Genomic DNA, 9373 nt, shown 5'->3' with positions numbered 1-9373 from the left:
CCTTCCCACACCTTCCCTTCCCTTCCCTTCCCTTCCCTTCCCTTCCCTTCCCTTCCCCTTTCCCTTTCCCTTTCCCTTTTTCTTTTTCTTTTTTTTCTTTTATTTTTATTTTTATTTTTATTTTTTCTTCCCTCCTATTAGAAATATGTCCTTCTCCTTTCCACAAGGAGAAAAGCTTACAAGAGAACTGCCTCCAGAGAGAAAAGAAAGCTATGTGTCAGTGACACAATCTTCTCAAGTACAGCTACTGTGGCTTGAGAAGGCAGGAAGAATTTGACCTGAAGCTGGGCATTTATCACCTTCTTGTCCAACTGCATCTTTCCATTTCCTGAAGTGAGTTACTAATCAGAGAACTAGATACTCTGAATAAAATAGCAAGTATTACTTTGTAGTTCCTTTCCTTCATGCTGCCTACTTGCAAGGAAATAGGGAGTTGCTACCCAGAGCTTCTTCAGGTCAAAGAGGTACAGCATCTTCATCTTTTATCTCTGCTTATCACCAAAGCAGTAGGTGAACATTCAAGAGATGTACTGTTTGACATTATTCACTTGGGGGGAATCTGCTGTTGAATGTTTTTTGATCTTTACCAGTTGCTCTTCAGAGAGGATCCTTTCATTTTCTGTATTGTTGACAAGACACAATGCTGGCATTAATGACCATGTTCTTTGTCCTGTGACTGTAATATTCCTTTGCTGAAATTACTTCAGTAGCTCCTTAGGTAATACAAAGGAGATGTTTATTTTTCTACCCATGCCTCTGATTTATTTCTTTTTCTTCGCAGCTCTGTTCCTTCCTGCTCTTACTTGTTAAGTTGCAAACCCTTCATTCTCTCTTGAGTCCCAGCTGTCTCTAAAAGTCTAACTCATACTCTACAGACTGAAACTCATCCTTACCCCCACTCATGTTCAGGCTCTTTCAAAGAAAGTGAACTTCGTGTGGTATAAGCCACATGGAAAGGGTTAGAGCCAAACAGTATTTATGTAAGCATGTTGTTGCTTTGAGAGAGCCATGGGGTGCAAACTGTTAGGGGCTTTTCTGTTTAAAGACTCACAGGACTTTGTGACAAAGAACACAGGAATCTGTGACTCACAATGCTGTGAGGCATTTGGAGCCAAAGCTCAAGGGTGGTCTTTGGAAACCTCACAAAAAAAGAAGCTTTTCTGTTTCCCCTCATTCTTTGCCCCATCTACAGTAAGTCCCTGAGTAGCATGTTTTGATCAAATGGACAACAGCAGGGATAAGAGCAGGAGTTCAGGCAGGCACAGGGCCGAGGGGGGATGTGTGCTCACAACACAGGGAGAAAAGGCTGAAAGAAAGTTTGGCCAAGAACAAACCTCATCAGAAAGCTAGAGCTGTGAGAACTGTAGACAAGAAAAGAATTTGGAAGGAAGTCAAGTGAAACAAAGTTTAGAAAGTGAATTGGGACTTCAACATCAAAACTCTGACGTCTTTGCTGAAAAAGGGAGTTAAAATTATGAAAAAGATAAGGAGGATGGATGAGGTGGGGAAGTCTGCCTTTATGTCTCTAATCTCTATTCACTGCTCCACTTATGTCTTCCATGTTCAGCTCACTATCCCAGAAGATATTTGCATCAGAGACATTGAAATACTTCTCAGGGAGAAGAATTAAAACTATACTTTTTTGAGAATTGTGGGTGACTGTCCTGCTTACAAAGAGGTCAGGGTGGTTTCTAGACAAGCTTTCATTCTAATATTTATATGGTTAATTGTTTTATTCAAAGAGTCATTAAAACTTCCCTTAATTTTCTTCTCTTTTTTTTTTTTCCAATCAACTCTATGGTTTTTGATCCCCAGTTTATCCCATTATCACTACCCTGTTCTAATTATCTTTCTTACTGTCTAAATTACCATACATACATTCTTTTTCCCCTCCATGACTTAGCTTCTCATACTTTGATCTGCTAATTGGCTTTTTAATCATCTCACTTTGTTTTCTTTTCTTTCTGATACTTGAAAAGGAATTATTGACTGTAATGACCTGAAAGGTACCAGTTTGATAACAATGGCTTCTGAGACCTTAGAGTCAGCCCCAGATATGCTGATTCCAAGGCAGCCAGTGCAGCTGCATAGCCAAAAGACAGAGCATCTCTACATCTGAGAGTGTGATTTAGGCTCCTTCCCCAGGGTGTCTCTTGTTTTACCCTGGAACTCTTGTAATTTAAATGTCTGTCTGCAGACATTTGGACTGAGACTGTCAGTTCACCAAACCTCTACACACTTTTTGATAGCTACTGCCTGGGCATACTTACCCAAATAAAACAAGCTGTGGAATCACGTATCAGTCAAAGAATACAGTGAAGAGAAACTCTTTTTTCTTTCCAAGCATGGTTCAGACTCTTTGTTCATCTTCAGATCTTTTATTTTGGTCATGCTTCTCTCCTTCCCTCACTCCTTCTTTCAATTCAGTTTCTTCTCCGTGCCAATGCTTCCTTCCTTTTAATATTTCATGTTAAATTCCACAAAGCTTCAGTTTTCTTGTTTTACTGACCCTTTTCATAGACCCCTGCTTTTCCTTTTTACAGTTATGTCTACACATTGTCAAAGCATGTAGGGCCATACTAGAAGGGATTGTGGGCTAAAGATCAAACAGGTCATTGAGAAGAGAAGTTCATGACTTTTTGGGTTACATACAGCCACACGTACCAGTCTGCTGCATGGGTATTTCAGACTAATAATCTTCACTTGACATTCCTGGATTTGCCTAGTGATGACAGTCTCTGTATATTAAGGCTAGTAAATGTCTCTATTGCAAATCACATTTATGATTTTTTTAATGTCTTGAAGACTGTCAGAGAGAGACATCTGAAGGGTGCGATTTCTTGACAGACTGTTTATGTACTAATGTGTAAAATTTCCCTAAAATCTGCTCTGCCATTTCTGTTGCCCGTAGGGTTGAGAAATTCAGTAGTGCCTTATGTTAGTGGTTGTCTAATCATCTTGAATACAAGTTCTTCCTATTGCACTATCGTCATACCATAAAATGCTTCATTGAAGTTTCCTAGAAATAGAAAAGGAGTTTAAAAAGTAAAAATCACTGTTGGGTTTCCCTCTGCAAAATAAAGATTAAATTTAACAGATTTCAGTGCCTATATGTAAAATAAGATGTGCATTTGGGGGATTGTTCTTAAATGGAGAAAACTTTGAATAGAAGTCTTACAAAAAAATTAAGTTTAAAGAACCATTTTGTGAATGTAAAGGTAAAATGCTGCCTTTCCTGCACAGAAGACAGGCTGCTCAGGGAAAGAGAGGAGCAAAGCTTATCTTTGTGCTAGGTCAGAGTTTTTGATAAGGATGGTAGCATAGGAGTGGGCAGATAAACTCATAATGGAATCCACACTATTGTTTTGTTTACTATCTCTCTAGCCAAGGTTGCTGGTGCCCTGACCGCTGTGAATCCTGCCAAGCCACCTCTGAGAAGCCAATCAAGCAGAGAGGAAGGGTGGGGGTGAGTAGTCTTAGTTATATTTAAAATTTCCTGGAATTGTGCTCACTATTTCGTTGTGTTTGAATGATGAATAATTTTGACCATATCAATGTGTTTTTGCAGAGAAGCCTTTATTTCTGGCAGGGTTGTGCATGTATCCAGATACTAGATATGGCCTACCAGATTTCCCATAACACATGATTTTTCCCTGATGTGAGCTTTCAGGGTCTACAGGTCTAAACAGTCCTACCAAGGAGGTGAAGACTTTCAAACAGGGAAGGGTTCATCTCATATCATAGTGGAACAGAATGTCAAAGTCCTTCATTAAATAGAAAGACCATGCAACTTTCTCTATTTCTGCAATATGGAAAACAACTCCTTCTCTTCCCACCACCACACTTCAGCTGGAAGACATAAATTGCTATTTAAGCACATTCACAGTACTTCACTTTGGGGTTATCCTAACCTTAACAAACATTTTCACTGAAGTATTGGTACAAGAAAGAAAAGATATTTCATACAACAAAGATTCATGTTAAAACAAATGAACAAACAAACAAAAAATGTGTAGAGGGAACAGAGTGGCCACACAGAGAATTAGAGGTGAGTTGTCCTGTGAAATGGCTCAGTAATTCTGAGGTATGACACAGAGAGGTCATATACCCAGTTATATCTGTCCAAAGGTATATCAAGTCATAGATAAGAAAGAGATAGCATTTGTATGTGAAGGCAATTAAAAAGAAATCATGAAACAAGTAACAGGATACATTGAAGGAGATAAACTAGCAATCCAAATCCATAACTGGTGCATTAAAAAGGAAGCTTTCAATATTCACAAGGAACTGAATGTTTATTAGACACTGGATATTTTATCATGCTAACAACACAATGATAGTAACTTAATGCACCTCCATGAAAGCAAAGGAATTACTGAAGAAATACATGCTTACTTAGTGTCTCAACAACTTAATATTTTTAGTAATGCAAATGTTTCCATTTGATTGAATATAAGGTGATAAATTATCCTTTAAATTAATTTTGGCAACTAAGATTAGAAAAATATTTTGAAATACATATTTTCTATCACAAAAGAAAACAATCAAATTAAAACCTGATTATATCATTTCACTGCTATAAAGTCTGAAGAGTACTTAAGATAAACACTAAAGATATCATTATCAGTATATATTTATGTAATAAGTGGAGCGGAACAACTACTTCAATTCATCTTAGTTTAGTTAATTTTCCGCAGAGTTGTAAAGGTCTCAGAAAGTATTAAGATTTATTATTTCTTAATGTAATAGAACAAAAAAGTAAGGCTGTATTTTTTATATGCCTGAATATAATTTTTGCTTCCACTTTGCCTCAGAAATGCTGCTAATTAATTGCTTTGGCTGAAGAAATAAATCAGCGAAACATAATTCCATGTCTGGTGCTAAAAGGATATGTCTGGGCCCCTCTACCCTAGAATGTGGTCATATTTTAGAAACTGAAAGACATTCAGCAACAGAGTTTGTCTCCAAAGCTGGTGGATTTAAGGAAGGAAGATATTTTCAACCAGTATGGTGAAACACCCTGTGAAACTGAAGACAGAAAGTTTTTTCTGAGCAAAATCTACTGTCCTCTGGTTTGAAGAAAAATGGTCTTCAGAGGCAATAGATGGCACGTTCTATCTATCAATCAATCAGTCATTTGCTTGATCAATGTCTTTCACTCCTTGAAGAAATGACAATACACAAGACTTAGCTGAAGTGGAACAAATGTTCACTTGCTCATCTTTAATGTAAATGTACCTTATGGATTGTTGATCTTTCCAGAGACTACTGCTGTGTTGATTAATTGCTAATGAATGCTAATGAAGGAGTGAGGTGAATATACACAGTGATGTATTTAAGTGATGATTGATTGGATTTAACACTAGCTGTCAGGAGAGTACTTACCACATGCACAACAAGTCCATAAATATGCACAGAACTGTTCGTTGTCTTCCTGCGTGTCTCTCTGGTCTTTTAAGTCGATCTGTGACAGCAAGAGAACTGCCCCTCTAGACTTTCACTGCTACAGTAAATTCATTCCTAAGGAAGGACATCACCTCTCAATGACAGGTTTTAATTAAACATTGATGATCAGTGCACAGTTGCATGACAAAATGTCACTCGCCAAGTTCCCTTTTAAAAGCAGAAGTAAATTTATAGAAAATTTTAATAATAAAAAAATGCTTAGAAACCACAAAAATAGAAAAAGACTCTGCTCATGAGAGGTCCAAAATACAGAGGGGACATTAGGTTAAACAAAAGAAATGCCATTTCCAATTTAAGAAGAGCAATACTACATTTTTCCTTTATGAGGAGGAGGAAAATAAATGGAAACAGCAAACTTTCTCTGGCAAGTCATACACAGCTTGATAGAAATTTCAGTGGCTAAGAAAAAAATCAGCTACTGACCAAATAAAGAAAAGTGAAAGAACTGTTTGCCTGGGTCAAGTGCAAGTGGGAGGTAGAGGATGCACTAGAGCAGACCCTGGAGCCAGGATGGGAGATGCTCTGTGGAGATGATTGTCAGCTCAGATAAATTGCCCTGGCAGGGAACAGCAGATATTTTTGTCATTTTGATGACAAATTCTCATTGTTCAGCAATCAATACCCAAAATATCTTGTACTTGGGTCTTTTAAAACACCTACCATAGCTGAAGGGGAATAGGTCCCAAACACAAATCTCAGGTGAATTCAGGACAACTATTATGACCATTTAAAATGACCTTTCAAAACTGAAGTTAAAACTCCTTTCTTCAAAAGCAGTTCTTTTCCAATAATAAATATACCCTTCACACAGTCAAGCTAGAGCTAATCAAGTTGGTTATTTTATACAGCCCACAAGAAAGGAATAGATAGAAACAGTTTTTTCTAAATACTTTGGAGCACTCACATATTATCATGGTTATCATTTTCAAATGCCTTTGATTTTCAAGTCCTTAAGCACTTTCGGTAGGTATGCAGACCCTCATGAACATAATTTAAATCTACCAGTGGCTAACAGCTGGCTATTGAAGGTGGTTCTATACTTGCAGGATTAAGGACTGAAATTCTAACATTGGGAGAAGCATATTTGAATATTTCTATTGATTCACAAGATTTAATTTAGGGTCAGCTTTGCTCCTGCTGCTGAAATTTGAATTTACTAAGTTGAGCTGGCATCCAGGTTTAAGAAATTGGCCTGTGCTTCCACATACCAAATGGGAAGGGAAACAATATGGTGATGGTGAATTTCCACCTGGGCAGCTCTGGAAGTAACCACAGTTGCTTGCTGTGGCTGTGCTTCCAGGGAGCTTTGATTCAGCCACAGGCTTTGGCAGTGAATAGGCAGCTGTTAATGTTAGACCCAAACCTTTTGCTAACTCAAGAGAAGGAGAGCATCTGCTCTTGTTTTAATGCAGAACTTCTCATTTAGAAGAGGAAAATTCACTTCAGTGGTATTCCTATAGGAAAATCTGTATAACGGAGATGTTAAAAAATTGGTTTTAACCTATTTAGGCAAAATGGACAAATGAGGAAGAGAAAGGCTCTGTATGGCAAAACTTGCTTCCCAGTTACTGGCATCTCAAAAGCAGTTGAACCATATCAGATGGAATAAAGGCATTTAAACAAAAAATTGCAAATGCAAATTGCAAGCTGCTTTTAAAATACTGTCTGGTCACAATCTTTCAGTTTTAGGAAAGAATCACATGGGGGAAAAAACCCCAAACCAACCAACTTGATTTAGAGGGAATGTAAAAACCCCAATAATTAATTAGAGAGCAATATAAAACTGTTCAGAAAAAAGGAGGATGTTCATAGTGATTAATATAAATTAGAAGTTATGAATAATAAAAAAAGGATAAGTGAGACAAAAGAGCATAAGCAGCTGTCTAGGGTCAGTTGATAAGATACAACAGCATTTTAGATACATTAGGATAGGAAAAATGCACAAAAGCTGTTTGAAATAGGGAAAATCCCAGTATTGAAGCACAGTGGACATAATTCTGTCCTGCAGTTACTAAAGAAGTAGTCATATCATATGCTGACAGTAAATAGACTTATGTTCCAATGAAAATGGGGAAAAAAATAAAAAGAAAATACTCACCAGCAGTTATTAAAGGTAGATTTTTCAACAGTGACAAACACAATCCATTTGCATGCTAGCATTTAGATGAGTTGGTCTAGGAATCATTTTAATCATTCAGCATGTTTTCCAGTATATTTGAAATACAAGAAAGACCCAAGCAATGGAAGAAAGGTGCTGAGCTAGAAGAAAAAGAAGCACAAAGCTAGAACACAAAGAAGCAAATAGAAGCAAATATATTTTCTTAGTGTGATGTCAGTTCCAAACAAAAATGACATACATTTGCATATGATAGGTCTTGGTTAATAAATGATATTACTAGAATCACTCAGCATAGATTAAAAACTCTGCAACCTTAACTAAGTCATCAGTTATTTTAAAATAAGATTACCCAACTGCTCTAAATATATCACATCTTCACTTTTATAGTGCATTTATCTTTTTAGTGTTACTGTACAAATTTTCAATTAAGAACACAGACAAAACCCCCAATAGTTGTCACTCTTTAGCTGGCTTAAAATTTTCCTATCTGATATGGCTCAAAAATGCAATTGGGAAGAGTGAGGAAGGGGCTGAAGGGTGTTAGAAGAGGTAAAGTTTTTAAAGGAATCATAAACCTTTCCATCTTACTCACGTGTCAGAAAAAGTTTCTGGCATATTGCTGAAGAAATCCATGTTGAGAGAAAGGAAAGCTGAATTCCTTGTTTAGTTTTTGAAAAGTTGACCTGGGTTGCACCTGCTGAATTCCCAATGTTAGCAGACCTAGCACAATTTTTTTCTCAGTCCTTTCTTCTCATTCATTTTGCTCTGTTGCTACGCCAGGATTCTGTAGGGATTCTTGCCACTGCCTCCTTCATTATTCAGGCAAATGAACACATAATTCAACTTCTCTCAAATACTGTGGCTACCCAAACCACCGTGTAAAAAGTCTCAGAATTACTGGAGGCCATCATGCCTTAGGAAGAATTAGAACAAGCGATAGATTTTTTTAGACCTTGTTTAGAAATTTTATTTCAGTTTTATTTTTTTAGTGACTGAACAGCAAGTGCCTAAAATAGAGTCTTTTTAATTGGTCACTTTCACTGAAGAGATTTATCAGAGAGGAGATAGATAATTGTCTCGATTTGGAATGTTCAGGTTATTTAATGACTCTGGATTGGAGATACAGTTTTGAAAAGCTGCATACAGCATCTGTGATTGGGGAAGGACTTTTAGGCAATCTTAGCTGTCGTAGCATTTTTGTGAATGGGGGAGATCTTCAGAGGTGCTGTCTGCAGAGTTTCAAACAGGAGCTGCTTGATACCCCCTTACTGTGAGGACATTGCTCTAAATTTGAAGCATGCCGTTGAATAAATAGGCTGTCATTTTTGGACAGGAGACCACATGAATCTTTGCACTTGTACACACAAAGAATAATTGTAATCAGTCAAAAAATAATTTTTAATACCTTTCCTCTTGTTTTATTAATCTTGTCTCAACCTGCATGATCCCCAGCCATCACCAACCCTTTGGGGAGCACTGTTCGTGTGTGCTGTATGAGCCATCCTGTGCAGCAGCGCACTGTTTTATTTTATACCAACTGTATGAAATCAAAGATTTCTTCTGAGCATAATGTGTTTTGGATTTGTGATAGACCCATGTGTCTCACTGAGAACTGCCGGAAAGTTGCCAGGCTGCTCTGTCTGGGCCCTGTGTCCATGTCTGGATCTACATGCTGTCAAGTTCTCTGGTTTTAAACATCCCTGTGATGCAGCACTCTTAGCTTCTCTGGCACATCTCCAGGAGACACGCACTGTGTTTGAAGGTGGCAAGACACAGTCCTGAATAATC

General features: G+C 37.5%; 1 long non-coding RNA gene across 1 annotated transcript; it reads right to left on the bottom strand.

The window, feature by feature from the left end:
- Nucleotides 1–2494: 2494 nt before the first annotated feature.
- On the bottom strand, nt 2495–8190 carry LOC121668461. The gene is made up of 3 exons (XR_006017386.1): nt 7565–8190; nt 5386–5520; nt 2495–3019 (listed from the first exon to the last, which is right to left on the bottom strand). It is a non-coding gene; the product is annotated as an uncharacterized LOC121668461 (long non-coding RNA).
- Nucleotides 8191–9373: the final 1183 nt, after the last annotated feature.

Source organism: Corvus kubaryi, unplaced genomic scaffold, assembly GCF_017639235.1.
Source record: "Corvus kubaryi isolate FWS band 111438036 unplaced genomic scaffold, C.kubaryi_AGA036_p1.0 37385, whole genome shotgun sequence".
NCBI lineage: Eukaryota > Metazoa > Chordata > Aves > Passeriformes > Corvidae > Corvus > Corvus kubaryi.
The sequence above is the reverse complement of the archived record's forward strand: the minus strand, read 5'-3'. Positions and strand labels throughout refer to the sequence as shown.